Here is a 12,285-nt window from a genome sequence, read left to right on the forward strand (position 1 = left end):
TGTCCCACCCATCTTTAAACAAAAGAGCCTTAGAACAAGGTTAGAAGGGCACATAAACCAACCGAGGACAGCAGTCAGTTTTGCCAGGGCCAAGCAGTCAAAACATCATGATGTTTGCATAAAACTGAGTTCTTTTTACTTTTGCCAGTTTTTCAAGTCTTGCAGTTTAGCTGGTCCCGTTTCCACCCTTAGCTGCAGCCACAAGAGCTGGAAATTTAAAGGCTGATCATGCGTATTGTGACCAAGTGTCATGAGGTGCATGATAAAAGTAATTGGAGACAACAACACTCAAGTAATCATCCTCCTCCTGGCAGGACTGGATTAACTCTTCTGGGGCCTACTAGATTTTGTGGGGCCCCCGGGCTCTGTGATGGGGCCAAAAATTAGGGGATCAGTGTGGGGGAGTGGGGTACAGGTTGAGGCAGGAGGCTGGGTGTGATATGGGAGGGGGTGAGGGCTCTGACTTGGGTACAGGCTCTGAGATCTAGCTGGGGATGAGGTTTTGGGGTGCAGGGGACTCCAGTCGGGTCAAGAGATAGGGAATGTGGGATGAGGTTCATAGTAGGAGGTTGGGGTATGGGTACAGGGTCTGGACAGGAGTTTGGGTGTGGGAGGGGCTCAGGGTGGGGGTGTGGGATGCAGGGGCTGGGAGGGAGATAGGGGATAGAAGGGGGCTGGGACATGGACTTGGGGTGCAGATGTTTACCTAGGGCAGCTTCCCTTTGGGATGGAAGAGGTGGCTCCACGTGGCGTGTGCTTGCTTGTGGGCACCACTCCGCACTGCTCCCATTGGCCAGGATCACAGCCAATGGGAGCTGTGAGGGGCGGAGCCTGCAGGCAAGGGCAGCGTCAGGATAGAGATTCCCAGTGCAGTGCTCATGGTGGTGGTACCGATCTGGAGGAACATGGGGAAGGAGGAATGGCAGCATACAGAGCTGCCTCCCCCATTGCCCCAAGTCATGGAGCCAGCCCGGAACAAAGCACACAGGGGCTTTAGGGGCTGCAGCCCAGGGCCCTGGCTCAAGCTCTTTAAAGTCCCTTTCTCAATCCCACCCTGCCTGCTGGGCTCAAACAAAATAGCACAATGGCTCTGCACAGGACAACTGACTGGCCTCGTGCACCCAGCTGCAACGCCAGGGGCAGTCATTCACCCTTTCAGCGGGGCAAGCAGGCTGACATTAGCAAATGGGCAGGATTGTCAGATATCTTGGAGGGGTTTGTAGGGAGGGGGAGATTTTCAAAGGCACAGAAAGAGGCTCCATCCCCAGAACTGGTATTTCAAAGGGGCCTGGAGCTCTGGCCACCACCACTGCTAATTTGGCAGCTGGGGAAATGTTGTGGCAGTGCCACTCCAGCTGTGAGGGAGTGAGAGGCCCAGAGCCACAGTCCGGGTGGTGCTGGCTGTCTTTGGCCCCGTCCTTTCTGCTCTTGGCCATGCACCCTCTGGGGTGTGGAGCCAGGCCCCCCCCCGACCTTGCACCATGGACCCCGGAGGCTGTCAGCACTGCTGTACACACCCAACTCCCACTGAAAACTAGCGAGGTTAACCCTGGTCTCTGGCTGCTGGAACCCTTTGTCCCCACATCACACTGCTCCCTCTTTTATTTTCATTTGTTCTCCCTTGCTGAGTTAAACTTACTTCACCATTGTCTCTGGTGGCAGGGCCTGTCCCTTTCCTCTGTCTGTGTGGCCCCACTGATAATCTGAAGAAGTTGGACAGAGCCTGAACGGAAGCATCTGGACTAGGAAAGGCTCCTACATTATCCACTTTGGATTGAGAGTGGGTGAGTGGTGTTGGATATGCATCCCCCTAGGCACAGAGTTTCCTCTGTCAGCCAACCACCACCAGGCGGGGAGTGGGTATTTGAGTTTCCCTGCTCATCTGGGGCCTGACTATCCACAGGTGAGTATCCAAGGTAATTCAGGAAGCTAGTGGAATTACTGCAGAAGGGAAGCCAGCTGCGATTGTGGAGTGACGCATCTGTCCACTCGGAACGGATCTAAGATGAATTCATTTCACAGCTGGCTGACATCTGAAATTCCTGTCCTCTGAGCTCTCCACAGTGTCCATCATTAAAGAGCAGATCCTGTCAAGGATTCTGCTGCCACATAACTGACAACACCAAGAGCTATGTCCAGAGCAAGGATGCCCAGTGGATGACAAGGTCAGTTTTTATTGGCAGCAAAGTCTTTGGGGAAAGTGGAATATTGCTCTTAGCTCATGCTAGGCAGGAGAGCGGATGGGCAGAACGAGGGTGACACTTTAAAAACAGCAGCTTCAAATATCAGCTTGCTTCCACAACAGGAAGGGAAGAGGGGGAAAAATATGCAAGCACGCGCTCCAAAGCAGAACCCGTTACAGCCTGGATTTCCAGAGATAAGAGCAAAAAACAATCAAGTGGCCACCTGAAAAAATAGTTCCACAGAAGGAGAAAATGGCTGATCCCAAGAGATTGTTATTTCATACTGTAGTTGAAGAGTGAAAACTACCCCAAACTGTTTACCCCAGTACCTCTGCTACGGCTGGGGACTGGATGGCTCTGCGGAATGTGAAGAGCTATGTGGCTTTTCCCTTGGCGTGAAAGTTATAAGCCTGCTTTCTTATGCATCTGGGGTGCGTTACCAGGAATGTTGTGAGCAAGACACGAGCTAGGCATACCTCTCTATTATCCAGAATATTTGAATATCTGGAAGCCTCCCAGTTCTGGGCCTGCCAGATATGAGTTTACTGTAGTTAAACCAACTTCTTTTTCTAGTGTAGACCATGCCTCCAGCTCCAAATACAAGCCCCAGATTGGCAGTGCTCAACATTTTGTGCTGCCTGATGGTGTTTGTCTTTCATGAAGTTTGTACCACAACAGAGGGGTACTGCCAATGTAGCGTGGGGGAAACTTGCCATGCTGCTGCTCACTCTGTAACCAATCTGTATAGGAAAAACAACACAGGTTGAACCTCTCTAGTCTGGCACTTGCTCGTCCGGCGCCATGTGTAATCCGGCATGATTTCAGTTGGCCGGACAACCACTTTATCATGGGTGTGACCAAGTTTCACACAGTCCCGTAAAGTTTGTTCCCTGCCACCAGTCATGGATCTCAGTGTTCTGTGCTGTTATTTAGCTGTAATTTACCTCTAAATGCCTTCTAAGAGCCCAGCAGGCAGTGGAAGGGTTGGTAATGCTGCGAGATAATATTGACCTCCCATGGTACTGCAGATTCTCATTCAGCACCTGTCCTGTCTTGAGCGTACTGGACTAGAGAGGATCAATCGGCGCTTAGCACTTTCCAAAGGGCCTCTCACATGCACCAGTGTGACTCCAATAAGGTCAAGAGGGTTACTCTTGATTTACACATGCATAACTCAGATCAGGCCCTTTAATGTCCACCCTATGCATGGGTCAACTGAAGCACTGAAAAAAAATTCAAGGGCTGCACCTTTTGTTAGCATATATGTTATTTGTGCACAGAACGGTCTGAAGGAATCCAGACGATAAAAGACCTGCGGCACAATGAGCAGACAACTTTCTTGAAGTGGGCGGCTGCCACGGCCCACCTGGAACATGAAGGTGTTAAATTAATGTAATGAAGTAACTGTCTCCTGGCAGGGTTACGGTTTTTGGTTTTTTTTTTGAATTTCCTGCAATTGTCTGCAGTTCCTGTTTGGGGAGCAGTCCCTCTCCCACAGTGCTGCCCTGCAACCCGCTGTATCCGTGACTCATTTCCTCTTCCAGCACAGGAACGGGATGGCTGTCCTTCACTCACAGACTACATTCATCTTCCCTCTAACTCAGCCCTCCAAACCTCAGCCGGCTGTAGAGGGCACTAGAGCATCAGCAACAATTTTCAACAGACTCAAAGCCAAGTTCTTTCCTCCTCAAAGATGTTCGCGGTGGGGGAGGCAGCAGGAGGAGACAGTGTAGCTCAGGCTCCAGGTTAACTCATGCCAGGGAGTAGTTTTTGGGGTACCCTGAATTGGGTTCCCCGTAAGTGGAGTGCTTGAGTGGCTACCTAGGAGAGATTCAGGTGCCGCTCAGCTGATAAGAAAAAATTGGGGTTGTTTAGTTTGGAAGAGAGAAGGCTGAGGGAGAACATGATAGCAGCTTTCAAGTACCTAAAAGGGTGTTACAAGGAGGAGCGAGAAAAGTTATTCTCCTTGGCCTCTGAACATAGGCCGAGAAGCAGTGGGCTTAAATTGCAGCAAGGGAGGTTTAGGTTGGACACAATTTCCTAACTGTCAGGATGATTAAGCACTGGAATAAATTGCTTAGGCAGGTTGTAGACTCTCCATCATTGGAGATACTTAGGAACAGGTTGGACAAATATCTAACAGGACGGATCTAGGTGGCGCTTGGTCCAATCATGAGGGCAGGGTACTGGACCTGACGACTTCTTGAGGTCCCTTCCAGTTCTAGGATTCTATGATGAGCACAGCGGGCAGCATGTATTTCTATTGGTGGTGCACTGCACATGCCTTGGTGCACATAAAATTTATTCTGCCCATGGATAGAAAAAATTAGTGGTGGCAAAATATCATGCAGCCAGCTATCCAGCCACATCATTTGCTCTCATTGGCCGAGCGGCACCTGAGTCCCTTCTGAGAGGCCGCCAAAGTGCTTAGCTTAAGGGGAGCACTGTTCATGGGATCTGTGTGTGTGTCCCTAGCAGCACTGCTTAGCAAACGTACAAGTGAGCAGACAAGGTGTAAGCCACTCCATATGGTCTCTGGCCTTTGTTCCCTTGTAGGAAGAATTGTTTCCCCGTTCCTGACGGCAACATAAGCATCAGGTCATGCTTTAGTCTTTGTTCCAAAGATACAGCAACAGCCGCAGAGGGTGGGAAGGCTGTCAGTGTGCTTGTTTGCTATTTCATTAGCTTTAAATAGCAATAAACAAACACCCTCACAAAAGCTCACAGCAGCCTAACAACAGATCTGGGGTAAACTTTTCCAAAGAGATTTAAGAGCCTGCATGTTTGGTGAGACTGAAACACACTGTAGGAATTAAAGTTTGCAATTATAGCCGTACTGGCTAACCTTCCTATTCTATGTGCAGCTTCTCCCAGCAACAGAGGGCTTTAGTCCAGTGCTCAGCAGCCTTTATCACCTCCTAGCACACTTCAGCACTCGTTTTATATATATATATATATATATAAAACCCAATCCCCTCCCCCAAGTATCCCCAGTGACTCCCTCAACAGACAGGGGATAGAACCCAAGAGCCTCTATCCACTAGCCTGCCACTACCCCTTCCTGGCCTGGCCAGGAGGGGGATTGCATAGAGAATTCCTGGTTTCCAACCCCCTGGCTCTAACCACTAGGCTAGAGTCTTTAACCCCTCCCTAAGGCAGGAGAAAAGAACCTTCTTCCACCAGACTGCCATCCCACCTACCCAGGAAGCACAAGTGTGCAGGGGGGTCAGAACCCAAGACACTCCCATTCCCTCCCTCTACCAGACTGCAATCTGGGGCTCAAACCCCAGATTCCTGTTTCCCACCCCTTCTGCTAAGCAGTAGGCTACACTCCTACTCCCTTCCCTGGGGCTTCTGTCCCCCCACCAGGCCAGGCCCGGCCCGGCCCAGCCCTGCCCTAGCCCCACACCCCTTGGGTTCTGCCCCAGCCCAGGGAACAGAGTGGGAGCAGAACATGGTGGTTAGCATAGGAGGCCTTGTGCTTGAGCCATACCCCACACCTTGGCTCTAGTAAAGCTGAGTTCCAGTCCCATGTGGGTGATAGCAGGCAAATTACACACACATGGGGAGGCACAGCATCTAGAAGGTACCCTTGCTGGGCCGTGTGAGTAGAGTGCTGAATACTATTGCTCCTGTATTTGTATTAAAGGAGCTGCTCCTCCTCTTAATACTGTACAGATATGAACTAAATAACATTCCCAATGCTCCTGTGAAAGGGGCAGATATTAATCAAGTTTACCTGAGAGAGATTACCCAGGAGATTTGCCCAAAACTACACTTCTGGCACTGATTTGATTTTAGATTAGATGGCAGGACTCTTAATCTCATGGTCTCACCACTAGACAACATTGTCTTAAACCTTAGTTTATTAGCTGGGCATTGGTTTTTGCTATACGTGGTTTTTTTTCCTCTTTCATCTCTTTAAAACAAGCTAGTGAGTCCTAGCTCTAGAAATACCACTGAGCACCCAGGATTCATTCTAGTCCATAGAGAACTTCTGTGCTATGTTCGCCAAATCTGATTTGCACCTCTGCTCAAGGAACACAACACAGTGGGCCTCATGGCAAACAGTGTTTACCTCTCCAGCTATTGTACATGGTCTTCCCAGCATCACTGCTTCATTTGCAAGTTTAATTGGGCATTAAAGATAACCAGTCCTGGTTGGTTTTGTGAGCATCTAAGCCCTTAATTTATACCCTTTCCTGAGCTTTTGTTTTCTAAGTTGTGTGTGTGTATTATATATGCATGCCAGGCTTCAAAATCTGTTTTTTCCCCCTAATATATTTGTTCCAGATTGATGCTCAGGGAAATGTTCCTCATGTCTATGTTTTTCTGCCAGCAGATTGTTAAATCTAACTTAGCAGGACATGTTGATCTCTGAGAAAAGTCATTAAGATGATGCAAACTGGAAAGGACAGGGGATTCAGCTGATGTGCTGGCTCGCTTACACAAAGTAGGTAGTGGTTAATCAAAAGAGTAAGTGGCATTAACCTTCTGGTAGCCATGGCTTGAACCCAAGAAACAGCCACAGGCAATCAGATCTTTGTCACCCTTGGGAGAGGCAATTCATTCATTTATAGATTATTTTATCATCATCATTGTTTGTATTACTAACACGCACAAGCTACAGACATGGACCTTGACCCACTGCATGTGGTGCTGTACAAACACACCACAAAAAGATGATCCCTGTGCAGAAACCTTACGAATGAAGAGGTCGGGGGCCCTCTGATAGGTGCCAGAAGGGGAAATGGGGCATCTGAGCCTCCCCTGGTCATAGCTCACTCGCTGAGTAAATGGGAGGAGTTGGGCAGGGGAAAAGGTTATGCCCAGTAGGAGGGGAGCTCTGAAGAAGAAAGGCAGCTTCCGGACAGAGGATCCCTCCAGCACAGTGGTCCTCAACCCTTTCAGAGCACTGTACCCTTTCCATGGTCTCATTTGTCTTGCATACCCCCAAGTTTCTCCTCATTTAAAGACTCCTTGCTCGCAAAAGTCAGATAGAAGAATACACGAGTCATTGCCCGCTGCTGCTGAGAAATTGCAGGCTCATTTTCACCATAGAATTATAAAATAAATTGGCTGGAATATAAATATTGTACTTCTGTTAGAAGTACATAGAGCAGTGTAGACAAGTCACTGTATGAAGTTTTAGTATGTATTGACTGGGCTGGTATGTTTTATGGAGCCTGCTGTAAAACTAGGCAAATCTTTAGCTGAGCTGATGTACCCCCAAAGATCTGCGTACCTCCAGGAGTACGTACGGGGTAACATGGGCAGAGGCCAAGGGGCCACATGGACCACCCAGCACGGCCCTCTCGCCCTACTCACAGAGAAAACCACACTGCTTCTAATGAGTGCTGGTGCAGTCCCACCTCTCCCCTGAATGGTCTGAGATATGCATGAGCTTTCTTGTGCCACTCTGGGGGAGGGAAGGGGAACTGCCCCTGCACAGCGCAGAGCCGGACATTGGCAGGGAGGGGATGGATCATGGACAGAGCATATGGCTGGTGCTCCCCTTGGAATGCTGCACTGGTCACCTCTGAGTACACCTCTCCTTAGCTGAGAACCACTGCTCTAGCAAACTGATGAACAGCTACCTGAGAAGCCAACAGTCTCCAGTGAGAGCAGGAGGGCAAGAAACTGGAGAAGCCCAGAGGCAGATGAAGAAACAGGGATGGGGGAGGAAGACTGGCACTGGCTGTTTCCAACAAGGGTGCTGAGCTGGAACCCAGTGGAAGCCATACGTATCAGAGACTGCATAGCTCTAAACCCAGGAGACCCAGGGCTGCCTAGACCCCATCAGAGCCACAGAATTTCCAGCTCCCCTTTACACTGAAGGGGACAGGCTGTTAAACACCCGTTCAGAAGGCTGGCTGACAAATACAGAATAGAATAAGGTGGCGTAAGGGGACTGGAGTCCACCTGCCGTGGGCCCTATATTACAGCTAAAGCGACCAGTGGATTCAGACAGGTGGGTGAGTACAAGGAAACAATGAGACAATATAAAGCAAAATAAGGACAACCCAGCCTAACTTCAATACCTGGAAAGATAATGATTACGTAATCAATTTGCAAACACCTAGAAGGCAATAAGTAACAGTCAGCATGAATTAGTCAAGAACAAATTATGTCAAACTAAGCTAATAGCTTGCTTTGGAAGGGTAATAAGCCTTGTGCATAAGGGAGTGGCAGTAGATGTGGTATACCTAGACTTAGGTAAGGCTTTTGATACTGTCTTCCATGAGCCTTCTCTTAAATAGACACGGGAAATACAACCAAGATGGATCTATAAGAACGTGGGCACATAACTAGTTGGAGAACTGTTCCCTGAGAGTTATCAGTGGTTTACAGTCAAACTACAAAGGCATGGTGGGTGAGGCTCTGCAGGGATCAGTTCTGGGGCTGGTTCTGTTCAATATCTTCATCAGTGATTTAGGCGATAGCACAGACAGCACACTTACAAAGTTTGCAGAGGATACCCAGCTGGGAGGGGTTGCAAGTTCTTGGAGGATAGGACTGAAACTCAAAGTGGTCTGCTGGGCAAACTAGAGAAATGGTCTCGAGTAAACAGGGTGAAATTCAGTCAGGACAAAGGCACAGGAAGGCACAATCTGTTGCATCCCTGCAAAACTGGAAATGACTGCTTAGGAGAGAGTACTGAAGGAAGGAATGAGAGAGGGTGTGAGTGGGTCACAAGCTAAATGTGAGTCAATAACATGACACTCTTGCAAAAACAAACAAACTCCAGACATCTTTCTGGCTTCACAAACAACAAGCAGTCCAGTAGCACCTTAAAGACTAACAATTCATTGGGTCATGAGCTTTCGTGGTTAAGACCCACTTCAGATGATTCCAATCACCTAAGGAAGTGGGTCTTACCCACAAAAGCTCATGACCTAATCAATGTATTAGTCTTTAAGGTGCTACGGGACTGCTTGTTATTTGCAAATCCACAGACTAACACCGCTTTCTTCCTGTATGTTTGTACAGCCCTAACATAATGGGGCCCCAGTCTTGGTTAGGGCCTCTGAGCAGGGGTGACAGTGGAGGGGTGCACAAGGGTTCACACGTGCTCACCATCAGCATCTCACCACTCCTGGTGAGTGCAGGGGTGGTCCTGCCGCTCTGCCAGCGTGGTGCCGACTGAGAGCAGCACGAGCAAGAGCAGCCCATGCTGCTCTCAGGTCGCACTGTTGTGGGTGAGAGACAGAGCCACCCCTTACGCTCACCAGAAGCAGTGGGGAGGGACATGGGGTGGAAGGGGACAGTGTGGGAGCATGGAGCCAGTACCCCCCTGGGGCTCCCTGTCACGAATTCCCAGTGCCTCTAAGCACAACTGAAATGTGCATAATAAATTGTTACAACAGCCGAACTGCTGACAATTCGGGTTTGGTGTATTTTGGCCAGCCAATGAAAACTACGGTTACCAAGGGGGTGTGTGTCCAACAGCATGAGCTGTGCGATGAAAGGCAGCCTGTTTACTTCTCTTGCCATGGCTGACCTTCAGTTCAGCTGATACCAAAAACCCATTGTCTGAGGATGGGAATTCACGGGACTGAATTCTAGGAATGCGCCCAGGCGCCTAACGGGAGAGACCGAGTTCGCTCCTGCTGAGTTATTGTGATTTTTGGCCATTGAAAGTGACACATCTTGAAACACAAATTCTCTGCAGATGGCAAAACTCAGTTCTGGTAATAGGGGGGCAATGGTGTTGCCTTTGTCCCACCTGATTCCTGGCTTGTGTGTTTAGATTGTCACCGCTCTGAAGCAGAGACTGTCGCATGCTGTCCGGCTGTGCAATAACTGATAGCGACTACCCTTCATTTTCCTCGCTTGACTGGTATCAGAGTGACCCAATGCCCCAATTTTATAGGGATAGCCCCAACATTTGGGGCTTTGTCTTATATAGGTGCTTAGTTAGCTCTCACCCCACATCCCCATTTTCTCCCACCACTTGCTCTGAAGAGCTTCCAGTCTATACTAGTTAGGGTGACCAGCTAGCAACAGACTCAGGGGCAAGTTTTCCAAAGTGCCTAAGGCTCCTGAGGCCCATTTGCTACAGTAATTGAGACCACCAGCACTGGCTACTTGGTTAGTTTGGGGCTGTAGCACTTGCAGGGAAAAATTAGTGGGTATTCAGCACCCGCCAGCAGCCAAGCTGCCCCGTCCTGCCTCCCGAGCCCATACCTCTTGCCTGCTGGTGGCCTCGCTTACCAACTCCTCCCCACCCCTCCCAGCACTTCTGGAGCACCACAAACAGCTGTTTGCAGCATTCAGTACACTCTGGGAGGAGCAGCGACAGGGTGAACTTGGAAGGGGCAGAAAGAGGTTGGAGGGCTTCGAGGATGGAGTGGAATGGGGGCAGAGCAGGGGCAGGACAAGGGGGAGCAGGGCTTTGGGAAGGGGTGTGGTCCAGCACCCTCCTAGTTAGAGGGCAAGTTGGTGCCTATGACTGCAACATGTGGGACAAACGACTAAGATTCTCTTTCAGTGAGACTTAGGCGCCTGTGTAGAAACAAATTTAGAGGCAACTGAACAGCTAGGGGGACCTCATCCCCACTGTAGACACAGGCAGGACGATGGAAGAATTTTTTCACATCAACACAGCTGTTGCCTCTCCGAGGGGCATATTGCCCCCGGCAACAGAAACCCCCCCGGACAACATTAGATGCATCGATGCTGCTACGGTGGCACAACTAGCGAGCCATAGCCCTGCTGTAGCAAAGACAGACCCGTCATTAAGCATTGGTCTCGACACTGCTAGGGTGATGGAATATTTCTGCTTCTTGAAGGGTGGCTTTCGTATAGCGACAGAGAAACACCTTCCATCGCCAGAAGAAGCATCTGCGCTACAGCAGGGTAGCTGCAGCACCGGGAGTGTGGACACAAGGTAACATGACAAAGTTGCCTCAGGCTTTTAATCTGTCCCAAGCCAGTGGTTCTACACACACACTGAATAGGGAAACTAACAAGTAACACTGTGCACACGGCACACTTCCTCTCAGGGTCCTAACGCGCTTTAGCAATATTAGTGACCAATATTAGTGAGGTCACGAAAGTGACCTGAGGGTGACAGGCTCTGCTTACTGAGGAATGGCACCATCTGCTTGTAGTGGTGGAGATTAGCTCCATCCGGCCAACATGACAGCCAGGCTTATACCCCTGCAGTGTCTTCTCAGCAGCCTGTCTCTGGTTCTCGGGTATCACTGTTGTCCTCTGTGTGAATCAGCCATCCGGTACAGTCACTATTGTGGTTTTTCCTGGGATGGGAGGAAGGTGTCAAAGTTCTGCTCTCCCACACTCTCAGGCTTCCGCTTTCTGCCTCACAGCTCTACACCCACAGGGGCTGATGGGAATTTGGGTCCACCCCCTCCTCCAGGTGCCAGCTCAACAACCCTCTATAGAACAGCCATACTCTGCCTTTCCCTGAGCTGCTGCCATGCCACCTGTCCCTCCCCACTCTTCTGGGTCTGCCAGACACATCACTGTCTCCAGGGCTGGCTTGAGAGAAAATGGCCTCCTGGGTGAACTTGTATGGCACCTTGGCCTCCGTGGGCGTGACTTCCTGCAGAGGCCTGGTACTCCCCACTCCCATTGCCTCTGGACACCACTCCCTGCCCCCCATCGACTCCACAGCCTCTCTCTCTTCATCTCTCCCCTGGACTCTAACCCCTGCACTTCCCTCCTGCGCCCATATGGAGAGACCGACCTGGGTCTGTAGAGGCCGTCCCCACCCCAGGCTGCCTCTCTCCTTGCTTCCCTTTCCCTGCCCCTGAGGGGTGTGTGGAGATGTGAAGTCTCCCTGCCTCTGGGCTCGTTTCCCTGCGTGGGCTGTGTAAGGAGTGGAGGGGAGAGCAATGACCTAGAAAGGAAAGTGACCTGGATGCAGGGGCTGCTTCGTGTTGCTTGTCCCTATCACAGCCCCCAAAGGGAACATGGTGGGGAGGGGAGCTGTATCAGTGGGCCATTGCGGGCTCTTCTTGATCCACTAGGAGGGAGCTGGGAGAAATCTGAGCAGCGCCTAATTCTACACAGGCAGCGTGTACTTCTGCCTGCCCCAGAGCGCCCAGGGGGCTCACAGCTACTGCCTCAGAGAGTGCAG

This window comes from Carettochelys insculpta, chromosome 19 (genome assembly GCF_033958435.1).
Source record: "Carettochelys insculpta isolate YL-2023 chromosome 19, ASM3395843v1, whole genome shotgun sequence".
Lineage (NCBI taxonomy): Eukaryota > Metazoa > Chordata > Testudines > Carettochelyidae > Carettochelys > Carettochelys insculpta.